Below are 17,783 nucleotides of genomic sequence, written 5' to 3'. Positions count from 1 at the left end.
CATAACTCCCCATGCTCATTCTGTGTCAAACATTTTATGCTAACCTAACCTGTGTTGATGAATCCTCAAGGATGTATTAACTCAAAGGTTTGTCCAACCAAGAGAGCATACAAGATGCCAGTCTCCCATGTCTCTAGAGTTACAATGGTATTGTGTCATGACCCTGTCGCCTTGCTATTTTAGTGCCCTTTTACCTCACCATTGCTTGTTGTTTTCTTGTGGTAGTGGTTGTTTGATGCTGAATGTGGATCAGATTACAAAGGCTTTGTTTTGGTCTTGCTCCGCAACATGGCAGGCTTGGTATGACATGAGGTCAATGGACGGGAAATGCTTTCATGGTGCCTGACTCTTTGACTCTGGTCCTCCATTGTGTTTATGGGCCAAGTTCACACTTCTTGAAGGAGTTCCCAGATCATTATCATGGGGTACAAAGTACTTTGTCATTTTAAAAGACATCATTAAGTGACATCTTAAGACTACTTGTTGCTAAAAGTGTGGTGAAGAAATAAAAGAGCAGTAATAATGCTATAATATGAACAGACATGGCTATGGAAAGTTCAGTTGTCTCCCACTGTCCCTCCTCTACTCTTGTTGACTTGAGAACACTACAGAGCTGTCAATCCTGACATTACATCAAATAACTAATGAAAACTCAACTTCACAGAAAAATGAACACTTGCACATAAACTAGCATGTTAAGAACTAAGCATCATGACGGAAAGGGACAGAGTGTTTTAGTTTTCTAGTTTGACCCAATGTTCCATCTGTTATAATGGAGGGGGTGGCCTTTAAGACCTATACTGCAGCCAGTCATCAGGGGGAGCTCTAAAAAATCTGGCTTCACTTTTGGGGGAGCTGTTGTACTGTCCATGTTTTGATACGGCATATAGTTTATAAATCAATACTTACAGACATGTCTTAGTTAACTAAACAATTTTAATTCGATCTCGCAAAGTAATTTAACTCTGGTCTCTTTGGTGGAAGTCCTGTGTTTCACCCAGCCAACCTTCCAAACAGAAGCACCTCCAGTCATAGTTTGAATCCCAGGGCCACTGAACAAACCGCTGTTTTCGAGGAATTGGGAGTGATAATGAGCCGTACAAAGATATTACGATGGAACTGCGTCACAAATGTGGGATATCCTCTCTTCTCCCATGGCCTGTTGAGATGTTCTTCTTTTCCCATGTCACAGTCTGGGTCAAAGTTAACAGACAGACCACAGGACCCCTAAAGGATGGATGTTCTCATCCTTCAAAGGGCCTGAAATACAAATTATAATTCCCCCAAGTCTCCTTCGACCTCATCATAACCCACGTTTCCTCCTAAGACCAGACAAAGTCCGGTAACAGTTAAGAAAAAAACAACTTCCGTCTTCGAGTTGCACTGCTGCCAGCTTCCTGAGAAAGATAAACCTAGACTCTTTCTGTGTCTCAGAACCTGAATTTCCCTGTTTGGTAACAACTGGTGATTCATTGCAGTGGGCTGTGGCATTGTCACAGAAGACGGCACACAAAGGATAAGTTTGGTCTACAAAAGGCTGTTTACCAAACATTAGCTTAGAGTTTCAGATTTTGTCATAGCTTTAGGTTTTTTCAAGCACTTTTTATAGTCAAGAAATCACTATAATGAGAATGTTATTCTTTTGGTCAGACGCTACATGTAAACACTTTTTTAGGTTGACATCTTTAGGTTTTAGAAACTTGGTAATGCACTGCTATTATGCAGGACTAGTTGGCTCGCCTCTGTAGCGTGCAGGCTACCTACAAACAAGCAAGCTAGACACAAGCGTGTGAATTTCAGTCACAAAAGCTACTTCAAATAGCTAACTTAACTGCCAATGTTTGTGTTGGACCTTTTTCTTCCTCTATTGTAATGTAGTGGATGACTTGCCATTAGATCACTGTGTTTCTTGAAATGTGTTTTATAAATCAGGCATGATCACTTTCAAGAAGCCAAAACAGGTTTTGGTAGGCTAACTGCAGAGCAACAGCCACGCAAGCTAGCTAGCCACAAGCTTGTGCCAGTAATCGGTCACATTAGCTATCCAAACAAGCTAGCTAACCCTCTGAATTACTGTCCCACAGCCGTCACTCTGTTATTCTTTTGTTTAGCGCTTTGTGTTTCACACTGAGGATAAGGTTAGTCTATGAAATAAAGTTTACCAAACAATAGCCCAGTGTTTCTCAGGTTTTTAAAGTTTTGTCTAAAGCTATTAGACCCTCTTGTTAAGCAGAGGAACGGTTTGGTCTACCATGAGATCACAGTGTATGTTTTAGAGTATTTGTTTCAGTTCAGTCGTATGTAAGGACTTTCAAGAAGAAAATTCAGGTTAAAAAAACTATCTGTCATGCTGTTTAATATTGTGGGAGTAAACGGTGAGCTTCTGTGTCTGGCAGACTATTTGTAAACAAGTTAGCGTAGCACAAGCTATTTACCCACATGAACTATCTGGATAAGCTAGCTTGCCTGCCTAATTGGTGTGAACAACCTGCAAACTATGATGCTAGTTAAGTTCAAGCCAGTGATAGTCAGTCACAACCATAGACTGTATAAAATATGGACGTAGTATCCGTGACATCACCCATCTGTTTCTGAAGCGCTGTTTTGTGACCAATTGTCGGCGGCAGCCATATTGGTGCTGTTGAGGAACAACTACAGTGTTCCCGCCTGTTAATCAAGGTAGCTGTGCCTCTCATTGGAAGACTCATAATCTCAATATCTTTGAAATTACCGTGTTATGAAAAAATTCACGCCCAGTGCAGTGTGTGCCGATAGAGAAAGATTGGCTTTTTTGAATTGGTGTGTATGCGGATCCTTGATTAACTGCTGTTTTTAGCACTCCCTGGTCATATTGGACTCATATTTTTAGACCGGAGGTTGCCGCTTGGTCACAACAGATCTTCAAGCTAACTAGCTTAGCTGCCTAATAAATATCTGACAGCCATTCCTCCTTTTGAAACACCTTTTTTTTCTATCGAAAAAAGAGGATGTGAATTTTGAACTTGATTATTGAATTCACAAATTAGAGTGATCCTCTGAAATTAACATCAGGCTCAATGTCACCATCCAAATGCCTTACCAGGTCTTAAAAAGGGTGCTGTTTGACTTGTGTTTATTGTCACATATAAAGTAAATCTGTCATAATATTTATACTGTTTAAAAGCACACACCTAGTAGAGGACTGATCAAGCTTGATTGTTGTGTTTTTACAACATCAGAAGGGACACGTGTATTTACTCTGGTTGTACTCTGCTTGCCAGATTCTTGGTGCGTCATGCATGCATCATGCTAGGAACTGACTTGTTTTTAATAACTCATGTTCACCAGTCATAATCAGGAATGTTTATATAGACAACTGATCTTCATTTCATTATCTGCTGTTACTGGATAAGGACTGATTCATGAACTGGGGTGGAGCATAACTGGCATGGGCAGGTTGGATGATTGTGTAATTTTTTCCTTTGCAAGATAATTCTGAGGCCACACTGTCCAGACAGCCCAATAACTTCTCCTAATGTAGCCCCTTGGATGCAACTGAAACAAGAGAAAAAAATCAGTTATAATTTGAAAAAATATATGTAAATTATCATTTGTTCTAACTGTATGGAGAAATGGGTTTACAGGGAACAACCACTGCAGGTGGCTTTGAACACCCTGCATGTGCCTTCAATCTCTCTCTAAACCTGGGAAGATTACAAGAGAAGAGATCGCCTTTCAAGTACAGTTTACATTCTCTTCATTGTAGACATACCACACACCACGATGCATGCGCACCATGCTGAAGAGTGCAAACATCTACAGCTCTGAAAGAATTCATCTCTTTGAAAGCAGAGGCACGTGGGTCTCAGGTGATTCTGTGTTCATTCAAAGATGTTCATTTTATGGTTTATTCCTCAGTCCTGTAGCTCTTTTTATTCTGATGATTGTTTTTAAATGTCAGATTTAGATTCTGCAGAGGACTAGCTTTGTTGTGTGTTGTTTTCAACCCTACAATTTCAGATGGAGAGTGGTTATATTCCTGCCCTGATGAACACTCTGTTCTTCAGAAGAGAGTATCCTACAACAATATAATGTGAGCGCTCTGTCAGATCTAATTAGGCAAATTTATGCCTTAAATAGGTGAAACATCTGGACCAGTTACATTCTTTGAAATGACATTTACAGTTACAACTCATCAGCCATCTGAAAGTCAAACAACACAAGTTATGTGAAGATAAATCAGGCGTTGGAGGAAGAGGCTTTTCCAGACCAACAACGCTGGCAAATAATGTAATGGATCCCCAATGCTAGAACGTCTGCTCAGACTGAGCTTACATAAAACGTGCTCAATTCCTTATTTCCTGCTTCATTTCTCTGTCCTTTCCCCGTCATACACAACTTAATTTGTGCTACGTGACTGTCCCTTTAAGAAAAATATATGGGGCGCTGGTGGCCTAGTGGTCTAAGTGCCCCACATACAGAGGCCATAGCCCTTGCCACAGAGGTCGCCAGCTCGATTCCAGCCTCTACCATTTACTGCATCTCCTCCCCCTCTCTCCACTCCCCACGTTTCCTGTCTCTCTTCAGCTGTCATATCCATAACGTCAAAAATGCCCAAAAATAAAACTTAAAAAAATTTAAAAAAGTAAAAAGCAAAAATATTGCTAATATAAACATTTTGTTGTCAATGTTTTTTAGGTTTCTTCCTCCGTTTTCAGAGGAATGTTTGTACATTTCTCAAATAAATGTAGGCATGCTGAGACTCAAAGTGTTGCACTATGGGTCGTTTAAAGAACCCTACTCTACATGTTGAATTAGCAAGCGAATTCAAGTGAACAAAATTATAACTGGCTGAATTATATTTAAGCAATGCTGTCACTGCTGTGGCATTTTTATTATAGAGGATACCATCTACCTCAGCTTCATCTGCAATAACAAGTCTGAGATTGTGATACTGTGCTGTTTACTAGGTGTTTACTTCCGAAGGCAGATTGCTACTAAAACAATAATTCTGTTGTCAATCATTGTGCATCGTGAGAATAACAGCTATGCCTTTTCCTATTCGTGGCAGTTAAACAACTTCTAGTGTGCCATTTAAGTTCTGCAGACGATCAGTAAAGTTTCAATCAGGTGGCACACCATGCACAAACCACTGGGATGAATGTTTTTGAAAAGTAAAACAATGACAGTTTGTGGTGTCATAAAATACACTGCATCGCATCATGTGTCTGTGATATGGCAACTTATGTAATTCTTGCTTCCAACGTTTTATTGTATTTGAGCACTGCCAACGTCTTGAAAACCAAAAATCAACCTCATAAAACTATAAAACTCCCTTTATATTATCACATCACTGCTAAATAGCTTTAACACGCCTAGAAGTTTATTGTTTTATGTGCAATGACGCAAACTATGATAGCCTATGATCCACTGACAATAACTTCAGTGTCTATATTTAAACTTTGATTATAAGAAAGGATCATAAAATGCTAATAAAAGATGACAAGAAAATGGTACTGCTGAAAAGTGGGTCATCTTTTTATCATAGTTTCCACTGATAATAATTTTCCTAGAAGGATTTTTTTAGTAAGATGCTTGTACATGTACTTTGAAAATTTAAAGTGGTGTAATGTTGGCAGTTCTGATACCTTTGTGCAATAGCTTTGAGATCACAATATGATTTAGGCACATCATCTTCGACCCGGAATACTTTTTTTTTTTTTTAAGTTATATTTTCTGGCATTTTCGCCTTTAATGGATAGTACAGCTAAAGAGAGCCAGGAAATGTGGGGAGTAGAGAGTGGGGGAGGACATGCAGTAAATGGTTGAGACTGGAATCGAACTTGCGACCTTTGCGATGAGGGCTATGGCCTCTGTATATGGGACGAACACTTAGACAGCTAGGCCGATGGTGCCCCAGGGACCTGGAATACTTGCCTTATTTTATTTATTATATTATATTATATTTTTACTGTAGCCTCTGTATCTGGGGCGCTTAGACCACTAGGCCAACAGCATCCAGAAGAGTGGTTTTTGACCAAGACTTCATTTTCTGTGTGTTGCCATTGATTTTAGTCCAGCAGCTTTAGAAGCAAGAAGGAGTTGGTGTTGAGCAACAACAGATTGTTGGCTACATTCTGTGCAGTTGTCTCTTTAGACATTGTATGTCTGTTTAACATGCATACAGCCAATACATGCCGAAATACCAGTGGACCATTTAACTTGTTTGGGATGGAAATCACAGGGTGACACATATGATATGATACAAACAATACAATACAGTATGAACAGGATATATGGCCCACGATAACAATAACATGTTACAGTGATAACATGAAAATTGGTATTGCAAGATACATCACAATATCTGATTAACTCAAGTGTAAAAAATACACGTCTTAAAATATGAATACATATTTTCGTATTTGACAGGCATTACCAACTTGTGTATATAAACCTGTTAATTTAGTATTTATTGCTGTTCCCAAGAATGGTGGCTGGAGTTATTTGTCGTTTCATTCATTCAGTGAGACTTGGCCTTGTCTTAAGCTAGCTCTAAACAGAGTGCTGGTGCAGCTCTGTGGTGGGGCTTTAGGATCAGAGATATGTGGACTGAAGCTCAGGTTCTTAACCTTCTTGGGATGGCAGGAGCAGGCTAGTTTGTGTGTATCCAAACCGTCATAAAAGATCCATTATATCTGTCAGCATGTGTGCAATCACACTTTTTGAAAGATGGTACGAGGAGCTGGAACAAACACCCATGGCAATGTGCGCCCACACGCTGCTTCATACACAGACTCATCAAAACCCGCTGTAAACATTCGCCATCTAAAGACAGTACGAATAAACTCACAGCAGGCTTGAGGCATTGTGCTGAGCCAAGGTCCAGCTGGTCCACGGATCCAGAACAGGACTGGAAGCGTGTGGTTTGGAAATAAATATCATTAAACTTAGCTGTCAGATTGCATTTGAGTCTGCTGAGCACACTGCCATCCAGAAAAGCTTGGCTGTCCTCCACACGAGTGCTGGTTTTCTCTCTTTTTAGTCTCTCGTGAACACACACACACACACGCACGCACGCACGCACGCACGCACGCACGCACGCACGCACGCACGCACACACACACACACACACACACACACACACACACAAGCTTAAACCAGTACTCTCAAAGAAAAAGATACACATGCACATGCAGACACACTTAGACCACCTGGGAGATGTGTTTATAGAATCCAAGAAACAGACAGTACTTTTATTTCACTTTAAGCAAAAAGATCCAAACATGCTCATTTATTTACATCCAAGACGTAGTTCTGTGGGATTATAAAGGATTATATGTTTATAATGAGATCACAGACAAAACTCTGCTTTTACATTCAAGCATTAATACATAATGGAGTGGGGTTACTGGTCTGTAGCTTAATGCACAAAAATAAATTTGACATCTACTTTGCCTCGTGGTTTTTCACAGGGATGGGTTCAGTTAAATTAGGAAAGACATCCCTAGTAACAAAAGCAACAAATATAGAAGAAGGCAACCAAACCCTAAAAATAAATTAGAAGATAAGGATTATAATTATCCTGGATCCAGAGTCCATTAAATCTTCCTGACAGGATGGCATTTGCCCTCTGATTGACTCCTATCTGAGGAGGTGTAAATAAGGTGTGTGCCGCTAAAGCTGTGTTGGTTTCGTGCAAAGCTAGCCTTTTACAAGCACTCACCTTAAGGGAGTTCCTCCTCCCATTTGCACGAAGGGCCTTTTGTTGTCTACGATCAGAGCCCTTTTTACCCCCCCGACATCTTTTCTCTCATTTGAAAATAACCCAAACAGGTCCTGTAGATGTAGTAACAGAGATATTATCTCAGCATACTTCACCTGAAGGGGATCCCATCACGCAGACTTTTTTTTTTTTTTCCTGCCTGCACGAATGAGGCCTGCAGGCTTGAAGGCAGCAAAACAAGTTGTGCATAGTTGGGGCAGGCTAAGCCCTGGTAACAGCTTTTTTTGAACAGGTTGCTGTAAATAGTAAATTTTCCTGCAACACATGCAAAGTGTAAGAGCTTTTAAGTCTGTGCATGTTAGACAAATGAATGAAAAGCATGTTATTTTACAGGGCATCTTAGTTTTCAGACAATTCAACCCTGTGTTGATTGAACTATGTACATTTTGGATCATTATAGTTTTTTTTTTCTGCAACAAAATGACTGTAGTTTGAGTTCAAAGTATCAAAAACTTTCAATACATTATGATTAAAAGTGTGGATTGCATCAGGACTTCCGTCAAGATACCATGTGCTGATTAAGGATAGCAGCCGTATATGTTCCAGCACAGGGCAGCAAAGCATGACCACACGCAACTGCTGTCCTCGCAGATACAAACTGATGATTTTCTTTTCGGAAGAGTGCGCAAACACACTAACTTGTAACAAGGAGAACAATCCTCCCTCACTATTTCAATCAATCAATCAATCAATCAATCAATCAGACTTTACTTGTAAAGCGCTTTTCATACAATGACATTGTAAAACAAAGTGCTTTACATAAAAACAATTTAAAATAGAATAAATTAAAAATATGAAAAGAATAAAAAGAACCCCCCCCAGACTCTAAACCAAACCCAACCCTAAACCAACCCCACAATCCTAAGGTTAGGAACATGATATATGCAATAATAATAATGATAAGAATAAAAATAAATGAAAATGAAGAAATGAAATGAAAAATAAAGAAGAAGTTACTGAACAAACTGAGGAAACGCTGTCATGACATATTAATGAGGAAACACTGGTGGTAAAATAAGATGTTAAAACTCAACATAGGAAATGAAGCTCATGAAAATAAGATAGATTAAAAAGATAAAACACTAAAAGATTAAACCGGTAAAAGAAGCTAAGATGCTATACTTAATAAATGACTGAAATTTGAACTAGATAATAAATAAAGGAAGTTGAAATAAAACTATTATAATAATAAAATTCAGTTAAAAGCGAGACTGAATAGGTAGGTCTTGAGTTTGCTTTTAAAAATGTTTTTTTAACAGCTGTAAATCTACTGTGAAAGATTTAGTGAGCATTTAAGCCCTGAGATGTCTTAACTGCCATTAACTGCCATCAAAGATAACCAACAAGTGCAAATTATATGCACTTGAGCCAATGTTGAATGAATTGTAGCAGTTACCACTTGGATACAAAGTTTTTCCATCCAAGTTGGCAGTGACATACATGCAAATTAAAGTTTGAGTGTGCAGGATCTTTTGCCGTATATTACTTTTGGAGGATTTTCAAAAAAGTTCCTCGTATTGCCAGCGAGCATGTGGAGTCCTGTAGACAGCCGGTTTGGGTGACAGATGCCCATTGCAGTACAAAACAGTGTAATTGAAGACAGATTATGTTAAATTTTAAATATTGGAGTAAGGAGGTCGCAGATTAAATAAATAAAACTCCACAGGTCATTTAGTTTCCAGCCATTATGCAGAATGTCATAATGTTTACACTCCCTGCCTCACATGTTTTCCTCTGGGTAGCTCGAGAGTCAGTTTGAATATCACCAGCTTTGTATTAGTTGTCCTGATCAGAGGAGGGGATACGGGAAATTTGTCCAAGCTCTCACAGAAGTTTCACAATAGTTTAACTTAACTTTAGCTGCTGGTTCAGAGTATCTACTGATATGACAGCACAGACATCTGAGCAGTAACTCTCTAATCAGGATGGTAAAGAGATGAAAAGAAGAGCCATTCATGTGTTAAACAATACAAGGTTTGGAGCAGATTGATCACAAAGACGTGCAGTTTAATTTGGATAACGATATTCTTAATGTAGAACACCCTCTTTCAGTTTATACAAGGTGCTGACTCAGTGTAAAGACGAACCCAGTTACCTTTGTGTTAGAATTCCTGACCTGAGCTTTGCTGTGATAATACGGATTCTCTGCTGCACAGCGGAGGCGGATGAGCATGTGCAGCACTTAATGCTTCTCTAAGGGGACAGTAATGGTATGGTATCATATCATGTCAATTTAGCTTTCTTTTTGAACCCTTGCATTAAATGGTCAAGGGTAACACGTTTTATATTTTATTTTTTATTTTTTAAGAGACACGTAACAGGAGAGCAAAACCCTGAACATCTGTAATGATTAACCCGCGCCGTAATCAAGTCATCACACACATTTCATTTTATGTTTCTCTCTGGAACACCGTGTGCCTAAACTGTGAGATTGGGACAGATGATAAATGTTCAGCAGTCGTTGAATAAACCCTGTGTCTAACATTTAGAATACATGTGGTTTGTATTTCATCTGTGTTAAAATAAATGAATAGTTTTGACTCTGCAAAGAAGGTCAGGGTGGTTGAAGTTACAAGGTGAGATAAAGTTGTATTTTGCTCAGTTAAAGTGGGGAGTCATTAATGTGAAACTTATGAATTTATTGTGATTTGTGTACAGAATTTAAGGAGAGAACTACAAGTTGAGCCACCTACAAAGTTATTATAATGCCTGCCAGACATAGACAGATCTGAGTATTTATACATCCTTTTCTCTACTATTGTGTGATGTTGTTAACAATTTTGTAGCCCTGCTGCTTGTCAGTAACAGCTTATAAGACTCTGTCCGGCCTCCACGTGCAGAGCATAATGCCTTTGAAGGAATAAAGATAGAATCAACACATTTTTTAAACACTTCACCATCAAAATGCACACCATAATTACGTTAAAGCCCCATTGAGAGTGAAACCGTTACCCTGTTTGCTAGCTGAACTGCAGAACATTTCTATGTCAACCCCACCCTCAGAGCTGCAGCCATGGCAGTGTTTACCCCATTCTCCCTTTTTGTCTAAACACTAGAGAAGAGTTAGGTGGAGGGCTAACACAGATGGTCTGCATGAAGTACACATCTGTACTTTTACACCAAACCCAGTTTTTACAAAAAGGGTGCGTGGCAGCATGAACTGGGAACAGTGGTGCAGATTTGACTATAAAAAAAGAGACTAAATAGTTTGTGAAGGTATTCATCTTCACAAATCTCTTTTATGCCTCACTTGTTTTTTTTTAGCATAGCAAACAGTTTGGTTTGCTTTTGATTGTCACCATTTTTTAAATTCCTTTTCTCTTTGTTTTCCTCATTTTCTGTTGTAAAGCACTTTGGATCAACTGTGTTGTGTAAAGTGCTATATAAATAAAGTTGATTTGATATGATCTGATCAGTTTGTCTATGCTAATGTCATTAAGACACAACTGTTAAAGATGGAGATGCTGGTGAGAAAGAAGCCTCATGGAAAAGTGGGCTGTATGTTAAATATTTTCATTAACATACATCAAATATAATATAAGACAGTGTTTTTTTCTCAATGAAATACATCTGAAAAAAAAGTAGGATCATCATATTCGGGTTTAGAAATTAAATGCCAATATTTGCTCACAACAGTCTACACCAGGTGTTGTTAATGTGAGTATACCCCTCATGACTGAAGCCAGCCATCACCCACAAGTAAAGCACCAGGGGGACGAAAGATGGACAGACACAGTGATTGTCAGGAATGGAGTGGCTCAAAAGTGGACCAGGTTATCCATCAACTGAGGGGAAGTTATGATGCTGATAGTAAGATAATGGTTATAAGTGCAGCAGAGACATTAAACAACTATCAAGCTGCCAAGAAATATGGTGTAACAGAGTGTAATGTCTAAAGATGGCAAGCCCAAAAAAAAACGTGTGTGACTATTGTACTAAAAAGACATGACCATTACCAAACCCCTCATCCATCTGAAGCCTACTGGCTTTGTATTTAAGCTGATAACGTAAGTGCTTCATTAATACAAGTGATCACATATTGCTCCATTGTTCCATAAATGTCACAATTTTAGTTTTGATAGATAGTGAAAAAAGGATTTTAGCCAAGATTCGGTTATTAAGAAAGTCTTTTTTTTTTATTAAGTTGTGTTGGAAAGAGTCATATAATCAGGGTCTTCATATATCCAGGCCCTATACAGTATTTAGTCTTTGGTCTTAGACAGTGTAATTCTTGATCCAGAATGTGACCCACATACTTAGAAACATAACTGCAAAAAAAAAAGAAAAAAAAGTGTCTATCCTTCTCAACCTGTGGATAACCTCTCTTCCATGAGCATTTTATTGCTTTTTAAATGCAGTTCCCTTCCCTTGTTTTTTGGCAGCTTATTTGCCTCACCTCTGAAGTGAGAAGACCAAAATAGAAACGTTCCAAACCAGCAACATGCAAGGGCCTGCTCTCAACCGTGTGTTCATTGCTACCTTCTAACAAGAGACGTAACTGTCTTCTGTCATCTGTGGTCAAATCTGATACTCATAGATAACCTATATATGAGCATTGTAAATGAAACAGAAGATGTTTAAACTTGCAAAAAAAATCACATACAAAGAATCAGGACAGAAACTTTGAGGTCGCATGAAAAGTTTGAACTAGAAGGGCGGGACCAGATATACATGAAGAAACACGCAGAGCCAAATATACATGATGATATCTCAGAACACACACATGTTTGTGCAGAACTCTAATGCTCCAGTTAAATGCTGAGAGACATGTCACACTGTTTCAAAACAGAGCTGTCAAAATACTATAATTAGTGGCTGCTGAACTATTTTGCGGTGGGATGTATTGTACAACTATAATAAACACACGGCTGCCATAAATAGCACCATGTCATGATCAACATCAAATGCTGTTGCTATTTTGAACCTGGAAACATCTTCAGCCCCTGCAGCCACTCACTGATTGTTGGGCCCTCAACAACACGATCTGCAAAACATCAGAACATCTCAAATGATCTGCTGCCTCGCACGCAAACGCTTTTTGTTTGCATAAAGAGAGAGAGAGAGAGAGAGAGAGGGAGAGAGGGAGAGAGGGAGAGAGAGGGAGAGAGAGAGAGGGAGAGAGGGAGAGAGAGACAGAGAGAGACAGAGAGAGACAGAGAGAGACAGAGAGAGAGAGAGAGAGAGAGAGAGAGAGAGAGAGAGAGAGAGAGAGAGACGCCGTGAGCGGGAATGGTGCAAACTTAATCCTCCTCAGGTTGACATCTTCACAGGGTTATTTTTAGAGCTCTTGTGGAATTTGCTGCAGCAGTTTACATTACTGAAATACTCAGCGGGGTTTAAATACTTTTCTCAGATATTCAAAATGTTGTGTCATAATCTGTCCCCCGCATTAGGGCAGGATCTATAGACAAACATTATTGAAAGAGATATGTATTTATTAAAAGATGAGAAGCAAAATAACGTACTTATGTTTGTGGAAAAATAACAAGCGTCTCTTACAAGATATTTACAAGTTACGGCTAGGGATGCCCACAGTTCAATGCCTCAGTTTTTTGGTCATGGTTTTCATTGTGGTTTGGTTCTAAAGGCACAGGTCGTCAGAGTAGGTTTTTTTTGTATTCTTAGACATTTTTGATGAATTGAACAGGGACAGCAAAGGGTTAAGGAGAAAAAAGCCAGCTTTTTAATTCCAACACTTTATTTTTTTAAGCAAAAAATGACTAAATGATAACTTTTGAACACATTTCTGGCGAATTTGATATAGAATGCTATCTTTATGCATACATAGGCTCTGTGATATGTGGTACTGTAGCTGCGTGGCTTCTTTCCGTGACTTTGCCCACATAAAATTACGTTTCCAAATGTTTCTATATATATAATATTTTTGAAATGACTGTGCTTTTCAGTCTATCCAGAGCTGAAACTTGGGACAGTATCTGGTCCCGACAAGGTTAGCTTTACTAAGTGAGTTAGCATGATGAGCCTTGTTAAAAGAGAGCAAGTTTTGTGAAAACCCCTGGCTTTCACATCAGCAAAAACGATTTTCCTTTTGAATTTTGCTTTGTAGTACACTCCTCAGCCTTTAATTTAGAATTGATAAAACATTCAATGTTCAATATTAAATTGAAAATTGTGGTATCCCTAATGATAACACAAGTCATGCTTAAAGACCTACAGTATGTTTGTATCTTTTTTGGGGGAAATATCCACATAAATAGAACCCAGTGGGGACCAGAACTATATCACTTTGTTATTTTATAGATTAATTGATTCACTGTAGTAGACTTATATTCAAAGTACAGAAAAATATGTTCTGTTGCATGGGACAGAAAAAACAATTCGAACTAAATATGTTTAATGTGATTTTCCTCTTTGTTTCATTTCTTACTTCTATAAGTAGTGTTTTAATATTTCAACATAAGTGTTTAACTTAGAAAACAGCACAGAATAAGTTAAATAACGATGAGACTCAGTTAAAAAAATCACAAATATTTAACATGAGGATGAAAAACTTGTGTATTTCTAAGTGATCTGTTAATCTACATTTGTCTTTTTCAAACATGAAACAGTGACTCCCTCTGCCCTCCAACAAATGACTTGTGGACTATTATTTTCTGCACAGACAACTATGTAGAAAGGGATCGTTTTAGAATTTAACTTCTGATGTGACTGTGTCTCTTTCATGAGTTATTGTAATGCTTCTGTTTTAATTGTAGCTTCATTGGCAGCAGCAGGAGAGCTCCAGTATTTTGAGCTGTACTCTGAACTAGTTGAGGTCTAACACAATGACATTGAGTTGGCATCGCTGCACTATATGAGCAACTATAAAGGTGTCAGTCCCTCCAGTCTGACAACATACCTCAGTGACTCTCATTCTAACAATGACAAGTGTCACCTCAAAGTATAGTAAGTGGCATCATTGGTATTAGAATAGATATTGGCATTGAAATTTCCCCACGTCCGTGTGAAAAGAAATCTGGCGCTTTTATGAATAACTGTACATAAAGATTTCTGTCTCCGCTCCTGTGACAAAACTCATTATACTTTACTGGTTTTCCATTTTCATGGCTTGCAGGTGTGTGCTTTTAAGTGTAATTAATGAAAACTGAAAGCTCTTATCAGATCTATTGTCTACAGAAAGCCACCAAAGCGCTCTGTAATCTAATGTGCTCATAAATCTCACGACACTAATGTTGACGCAGAGTCGGAGAACGGCTGAGACAATAATAGTTTAAATGATTTACAGCGGTGTGTCACTGGCTGAGGTAAAGCTCACCCTATGGACACATAAGCACAGAGAGAAATTATTAAATCTATTATTAGAGTGCCTGCCAAGCCTTTGAGCTTTTACTTATGTGCCACTACTGTAAGTCTTAAGACTGTGTTTCTATAGTTGTATCAGTAAGTCAAGTAAATTTAGTGCACAAAAAACTAAATACAACACATTTCTGAAGCTGTAATCAATGACTTCATAATGACTATTATTACAGAGCTTTTATCAGCGATAATAATGATAATTCTGATTGAACATAACTCCACAACAGTGATCAATTATACACAGCAAAAGCAACCCCAGGGACAACCTGGTCACACATCATATCAAATAAATCTGCAGAAAGCAGTCCGGCCCACCTCAACGTGCCTGTAGACACTCTGGCAAAACATTTTCTGTTAGCATTCTAAATTGGTACACATTACAACACGTAGGTTTCCATCTCAGCTTTGCATCAGGGTCCTGCTCACGCTGCTTGAGTTCTGTCCCCCATCAACCTATGATCCCTTACATCAATGATTTACTAATGTGCTATAGACCAGGGGTTCTCAAACTTTTTGGAGCCAGGGACCCCTTACAGGTGAGAAAATTGTCCAAGGACCCCCACATCATTGTAACACAGATTAAGCACATTAGTGATGTGTCATGATCAAAAGCTGCGGCTCTGAGAGCCGATGCTTTATAGTGAATCAGAAGAGCCGACTCGCATCGAGAGAGAGCCGGCTCCCAGTTTTTTCCTTTCCCTGCTTAGCTCTCACAGTGCTCAGCACCAGGTCTGCTCACAGAAGAACTTTGTTTTGATTGGTCAGCATGGCAGCCATGCGGCCAATCACATGTGAGGATATAGGATACATGTGATGGAGGGGAGGCTCTGTATTGTGGCTTCATCTGTTCCTTCTGAGAGGGTTAGGGTTAGGGTTCTTCTCAAAGACAGGGAAAATTCTCCCTGAGAGGAGAAATTGGATCAGCCCATCCAAGCTGAGGCATCTGATTTTTCTCAATGCCAACCTGAACTGAGGACATTTATAATGTTTGCTTGAGTTTGGTTCTGGTTCTGTTTGCTTGAGTTTGGTTCTGGTTGTGTTTGCTTGAGTTTGGTTCTGGTGTTGGTTCTGTTTGCTTGAGTTTGGCTCTGTTTCTGTTTGCTTGACTTGGTTCTGGTTGTGTTTGCTTGAGTTTGGTTCTGGTTCTGGTTCTGTTTGCTTGAGTTTGGCTCTGTTTCTGTTTGCTTGACTTGGTTCTGGTTGTGTTTGCTTGAGTTTGGTTCTGGTTCTGGTTCTGTTTGCTTGAGTTTGGCTCTGGTTCTGTTTGCTTGACTTGGTTCTGGTTCTGTTTGCTTGAGTTTGGTTCTGGTTCTGTTTGCTTGAGTTTGGTTCTGGTTCTGGAACTGTTAACTTGAGTTCGGTTCTGGTTCGGTTCTGGTTCTGTTTGCTTGAGATTAATTCTGGTTCGGTTCTTGTTCAGTTCTGGTTCTGTTTGGTTGAGTTTGGTTCTGATTCTGTTTGGTTGAGTTTGGTTCTGGTTCTGTTTGGTTGAGTTTGGTTCTGGTTCTGTTTGCATGTGTTTGGTATTGGTTCTGTATGCTTTTGTTTGGTTCTGGCTCTGTTTGGTTGAGTTTGGTTCTGGTTCTGTTTGTTTGAGTTTGGTTCTGGTTCTGTTTGCATGAGATTGGTACTAGTTCTGTTTGCATTAGTTTGGTTCTGGGTCTGTTTGGTTGAGTTTGGTTCTGGTTCTGTTTGCTTAAGTTTAGTTCTGGTTTTATCCCAAACCTTAATCATAACCCTAATCCTGATCCTAACCCAAACCCGAACCCAAACCTAGACCCAAACCCAAACCCTAATTATAACCCTAATCCTAACCCTAACCCTAATCACAGCCCTAACCCTAATCCTAACCCTAACCCTAACCCTAACCCTAATCCTAACCCTAACCCTAACCCTAACCATAACCCTAACCCTAATCAAAACCCTAACCATAACCCTAACCCTAATCACAACCCTATCCCTAATCATAACCTTAACACTAACCCTAATCACAACCCTAACCCTAATCACAACACTAACCCTAATCACAACACTAACCCTAATCACCACCCTTACCCTAACCCCTATTAGTTTTTGCCAAGTTAAGGTAAAATATACGGCTACAAAAGATCCTAAATGAAGAGCAGGTGGGAGTCGAAAGAGCCGGCTCTTGTGGACCCAAGTTGAAAGAGCCGGCTCTCCGAAAAGAGCCGAACTTCCCATCACTCAAGCACATGCTTACTACCATTTGCACTCTTAGTTGCCCTTGGAACTATTTGTATTGTAAAACGTATCAATGTAAATACTTCAGACCTGTACCATAGTGATAAACAGATACATTTCAATTTGAATCAAGTAAATACCACTTGTATACTTTATACAGAGGGTCATTTCATTCCTTGTGAACTCAACATGACAGCATTTATACTTTTCAAGTTATTGGTCTTAAACGCTTTCAGAAAATAAACAGTAGCAAGACTCACATATCCCTCCCACCAAATGGTATCATAACAATGGTGTATGCTGTTTTGTAATGACCCAGCACAATTTTATAATTTATTAGGAATTTATTCAAATTATTTCACGGACCCCCACGCGGTCCCAGGACCCCACTTTGAGAACAACTGCCATAGACCGTGTTATAAGGGGTCACTCAAAGCACATTTTGGGGTGCCAGGTGCGGGTCCAGGGGGTGAACAGGGACTGGCCATGGCCCTCCTTT

The 17,783-nt window shown here is 39.2% G+C and overlaps 1 protein-coding gene across 1 annotated transcript in view; it reads left to right on the top strand.

Annotated features, from left to right (window-relative positions):
• The window catches only part of foxc1a (forkhead box C1a), a 47,283-nt gene that overhangs the window by 10,085 nt on the left and 19,415 nt on the right, over window positions 1–17,783 (top strand).

This window comes from Notolabrus celidotus, chromosome 15 (assembly GCF_009762535.1).
Source record: "Notolabrus celidotus isolate fNotCel1 chromosome 15, fNotCel1.pri, whole genome shotgun sequence".
Classification (NCBI taxonomy): domain Eukaryota; kingdom Metazoa; phylum Chordata; class Actinopteri; order Labriformes; family Labridae; genus Notolabrus; species Notolabrus celidotus.
This window is presented reverse-complemented; position numbering and strand designations above follow the sequence as displayed.